Genomic DNA, 6000 nt, shown 5'->3' on the forward strand with positions numbered 1-6000 from the left:
AAATGTCCATATTACCTAAAGCAATCTACAGATTCAATGTAATTCCTATCAAAATCTGAAGAGCAGCTTTCACAGAAATATTTTTAAAATCCTATAATTTATATGGAACCACAAAAGACCTCAAATAGCCAAAAGAAAGAAAAAAAGAACAAAGCAAAGGTGAAATATAGCGCTCCCTGATTTCAAATTATACTATAATACTGTAGTAATAAAATCAACATGGTATTGGCAGAAAAACACACATAGATCAGTGGAACAGAATTGAGACCCCAGAAATAAACCCACACCTATTTGGAGAATTAATTTATGACAAAAGAGCAAAGTACATACAACAGAGAAAGAATAGTTTCCTCAATAAATGGGGCTAAACAACTGGACAGCCACATGCCAAAAAAACAAACAAATGAAAAACAAACCTAGACTGCTATCTTATACCATACACAAAAATCAACCCAAAATGTATTAAGGACTTGAATATAAGACCCCAAACCATAAACCTCCTAGAAACCATGCTCTTTGTCATCAGTCTTAGAAATATATATTTTTTGGTATATGTCTCCACAGGCAAGGAAATAAAAAGCAAAAATTAACAAATGGGACTACATCAAACTAAAAACCTTCTGCACGCCAAAGGAAACCATCAACAAAATGAAAAGAGCCTACCGAATAAAAGAAGATATTTACAAACCTCATATCCAGTAAGGGGTTAATATCCAAAATATTAATATATAAAGAACTCATACAAATCAATAACAAAACAAGCAACGTGATTTTAAAAATGGGCAGAGGACCTGAATAGACAGTCTTCCAAAGAAGCCATGCAGATGGCCAACAGGCACATAAAAAGATTTTCACCATCACTCATTTTAAAGGCAATGAAAATAAAAACCGCAATGAGATATCACCTCATTCCCATTAGAATGGCTAACGTCAAAAAGCCAAGAAATAACAAGTGTGGATAAAAGCGAACCCTCATGCACTGCTGGTAGGAATGTAAATTGGTGCAACCATTGTAGAAAACAGTGTGGAAATTGCTCAAAAAATTAAGACTATAACTATGATATGATCCAGCTATTTTACTTTTGTATATTTATCTAAAGAATATGAAAACACTAATTCAAGAAGATATATATTATCCCTATATTCACTGCACCATTATTTACGATAGCCAAGATACGGAAACAACATAAGTGCCCATCAAGAGATGAATGCATATACATATTTTTCTCTCTCTCTCTCTCTCTCTCTCTCTCTCTCTCTCACACACACACACACACACACACACATATACACATAACGGAATACTACTCAGCCATGAAAAGATGAAATCTTGCCATTACAACAACATAGATGAAACTTTAGAGTAGTATGTTAAGTGAAATAAGTCAGATGGAGAATTACTGTATGATTTCATTCAAATGTGCAATATTAAGTAAGTAAATACTTAAAGGAACAAACTAAACCATACAGAAACAAACACACAGATACAGAGAATAGAGTAGTAGTTACCAGAGGGAAAGGGTGATGGGAGGGCAAAATGGGTAAAAGTGGTCAGCTGTATGGTGACTAATAGAAACCAAACTTTTGGTGGTGATCATGCTGTAGGATACACAGAAGTCAAAATATATTGTATACATGAAACTTATATAATGTTATAAATCAAAGTTACCTCAACTTTTAAAACATGAACTCTCTTAGACTGCTATAGCCTTGTGGGTCTTATGGACACAAGCCTTGCTGGCTCTGAGAATTAGATGTTTGGGAGGCCAATCTCTCAGGTGATAGTTTTAAAAGTTGGGGCACCAGATGCAGGGTTCAAATTCTTCACTCCTCAAGGAGAAGCTGGAAGTTGTGAGTTCCCTCTTGGTTTTGTGTCACCAGGCTGGAGGTGGAGTTTATGGTGAGATTGTGAATCAGCCTCTCCTACCCATTTTTATGGTATTTTTTTCCTTCTCACTGAGGAAATTTTTCTGTATGTTGCTATAGATTCAGTGTGTCCATGGGAGGAAGTGAGTTCAGGAGCCTTCTAGATTGCCATCTTGAACTGGAACCTTAGAAATTATCAGATTTATTGTTGTCTTTGAATTTAACTGTAGCAGAATTGCTATTGCATCTGTGATCTATTGACTCATGTGACTTTGGAAGCTACCAAAGACATTGACCCTGTCTCAAAAATCATTTAGATATATTCCATTAGAAAACACCCTTTGCCCCTAGGGGCCTGGGACAAGGGTGCATCCAACTTATATTCCTCTTGTACCTACATGAAAGTACAAAAATATCATTTTGCTGCAGAAGAACATGCAGGGCACACAGATATGGTGGCCACTGGTCTACAAACAGACGGTGAAACTTTATGCAACTGTATTAGCCCTTTAGCATGAATGTCATGTGTCTATAAGTAAATGATCTCCCCTTCAGGGCTGACCTAGATATTAGAGGCAGTCATGGAAGAGTACCAGTAATGTCTTTAAGAACTGTATATCAAAGCTTACACAGTATATCTGACTAATTTTTGGAAGAAGATCGTGCTACATGAAAGTATCGGGTTGGCCAAAAAGTTCGTTCGGTTTTGAGTAGTTTTCATTTTCACAAAGATCTTTACTGAACAATGTATTTGCTAACCGAACTGACTTTTTGGCCAAACCAATATTTCATCAGATAACTCCTGTAATTACAGCTTAAGGTCTCTTCTGCAGTGGAGTCAATCTACATTTGTTTAGTAGACAAGGGAAAACGTGAGTAAATAGGAGTATACAACGAACTAAGTTGGAAAATCTGATGTAGTGATTATAAAGCAGTCATTTACTAGAGAAGACCAAAGAGTAAGGGAATTACAGTCTCATCAGAATAGTTTTCAGACATTTTTTTTCCTGTGCTGCTCCACTCAGGATTTTCATCTTTTCAGGCTTGGGAAGATACTGTAAGACTCTAGGGGAAGGTGTACAAATGGCTTTTGGGGACAAAAAAATCCTCTAGGTGTGATGTACTAAGCTGAAAACCTAGGAGCATGTGAACAAAAATAAATAAGGTGGACTGGTCAAAAACAGATACAAAAGGTCCATCTTGAAAAAGCACTGTCTGAATGTACTGTAGTTATAATAAGGACTGGATCAGTTGTGGTAATTCCCAGTTAATTGTCACTTTACCTAGTGTTAGAAAATCTAGAAAGTGCAAAATATGTGATTGATATTGAAAAAGGAAACTTCTAAGCCACAAATCATAACTTGTAAGAGATTATACAAGCATAATGCTGGTTCCAATACAGCCACAAGGCAGGTGGGAGTCTTCAAGTGCCTACAAATCCCTAACTGTTACACCCTGGTGGGACATATCACTCCCTGCTGCAAGAAGGTCTGTGGAGCATGAACCACACAGTGCCTACAGTAATCCAACAGTCAAAGGAGAAGCTGCACTTAGAGATGGGAATCATTGATAAGTGAAATCTGTTGCCCTGTGAGAAGACAAATGTAATCTAATTAGAGGGCAGTGTATAAGCAAAAGTAGTTGTGTTTATATCAAATATATAGATCATATAACTTGGTTTTAATTTCTTATTTATAAAAAAGCATGCCACAACAAAATCCATGGGACCAAATTTCTAATCCAGCAGTTAGTGTGAATAATTTATCTACATGTTCTTTCCATAGCCCATGTAACTCCCTGTCACATAATTACAGTTGACCCTTGAACACAGAAGGTGTTAGAGGCACCCACCCTCTACAAAGTCAAAAATATGCATATGACTTTACAGTCAGCCCTCTTTATCTGCAGTTCTGCATCTATGGATTCAACCAACTGCTGATTGTGTAGTACTATATAGTATATATTTATTGAAAAAAAATCCATGTATAAGTGGACCCATGCAGTTCAAACCTGTGTTGTTCAAGAGTCAACTGTACATCATGAACTTTACTATTCCTTTAAGTTTGAAGTAAATCCTTTAAAATGCATTTACATTTAGATATCTTTGTTCACTATATCATTCACATTTAGTCTTAAAAGTTGAACATAATAAAGGTCATTTTATTCTGTGCTATATAAAGTCTTAGTGCATTTATTTTAATTTCTTATGACATTCCACAGCTGATTATTTATCTTGTGTTAAGTTTCCCAAATTTCTGTTCTCACTACAGTCTAATATCTGGGGGCATATGGTTTACTTTCACTCACAAATGCAAAGCATGTATTGCTAATTTTTGTGTTGCCCTAATCTGTGACCTGCATTACACATGTGTGTATATACAACAGATATATTAAAATATTTTTGAAAGGACATAACTTTTTTCTCTCATCGATACCTATTTTCTATGTGGATAGCTGAGTTTACAGAATGCTTGAATCTCACTTAGGAAGTATATACTTTCAATTCCACACTATACTCTTACTAGTACTAGTACTAGGAAGTATATACTTTCAATTCCACACTATACTCTTACTAGTACTATTTTCTTGTGGATAGCTGAGTTTACAGAATGCTTGAATCTCACTTAGGAAGTATATACTTTCAATTCCACACTATACTCTTACTAGTACTAGAGATTGAAATTGATCTTGCCATATTCAGTTTGTTCTAAGGAAATGTAGTAGAGATAATATGAATTAGCCAGCTTCCTATTTGCAGCCAGGATCCCAGGGCGTGGCCATGGGATTAATTCATAGATTTTTGCCGAATATAACCTCAAACCTTTGTGCTGTCTCTAAGCAGAGACAGAGAATGTGGTTCTGGTATTCATAACTGGCCGCTGCAGTCTCCCCCACACCCTCCCACCCTCCCCCTCCCATCACCTTTGATCTTAACAATAACCTCAGGGACAGAACTTTAGCTTCCTTTACAATGAAATACAGATTATGCTAATTGCTATGAAGAGACTAGTTCCAAATTGCTTGGAGAAACAGGTAGAATTTAGAGATGTGGGAATGATAAGCTTGCAGAATGGAGCCAATACAGAAGAGCAGAGGATATTAAAATTTACCTGCTCTGATACTTAGACTGTTCATGGACATGAGAATCAGCCTAAGAATCTGAAAGAACAAACCATGGCATAGTTAATGCTGTGTCCTTAATGTTCCAAATATTGATAAAATAGGTATCTCTGCTTTCAGATTTGTGGCCCTAACGCATGCAACTCTATTACCCAGATGTTCTGTCAAGGTGGTATTAGTCTTGATATTTCACTGAGGTAACTGGATGGAGGGGCAAATGTGACTCATATTGATCTGCCATGAGGCCTGGAAAAGTCATACTTCTTTAGAGTCAGTCAGGCTCTGGAGCCTACACACAGCCTAGACTTTCTTACAGAAAAGTTTTATCCATACAAAGAATCACAGTTCACTTCTAAAGATTCATTCCTAATCTGCTTATGCATCTTACTGAGGATGTTCATCAATATCCAGGTATACAAGAAATATGCAAAAAGATGATTCCAAATTCTGAGTCTTATTTTAAAATTTAAGCATGTGGACATGACTAACATGGCAACATAGGTCATTCCCAACTTTATTCCGCCTCACAAGAACAACAAATAAAAACTATTCATGGACAAGATACCATTGAGAATAACCTAGAACACAGCAGGGGTGAGAATGATGCAGCCTCCCAACACACTGCACAGAGACCACATTAGAAGGGTAAGAGGAACAGCTACACATTGAACTACATTGCCCTTCATACAGGCCAGCACAGTGTCACACTGAGAGGTCTCCCCTAAGCCTATGGTTCCTCCAGTGGGAAAAGAGCCCAGGTGGACATCTACCTCCCCCAGCACCAAGTCTCTTCTTGAAAGTCTCATTCCAGTCTCACCTCATGGAGACCATAAGTAAATCTGTGGACCTTGGCCACTGGGGATTGGATTGTGACAAAGATGGGGGAGGGGCACGCAACAACCAGTGCTTGGATCTTGGCATACTCTCAGCACCCAAGTAGCAGTCTGAACCAGCAGCTTTGTTCATCAGCACATCCAAGATAGTTGTGCAATCTGACCAGGAAGGGACCTCAAA

Source organism: Kogia breviceps, chromosome 3 (assembly GCF_026419965.1).
Source record: "Kogia breviceps isolate mKogBre1 chromosome 3, mKogBre1 haplotype 1, whole genome shotgun sequence".
Classification (NCBI taxonomy): domain Eukaryota; kingdom Metazoa; phylum Chordata; class Mammalia; order Artiodactyla; family Physeteridae; genus Kogia; species Kogia breviceps.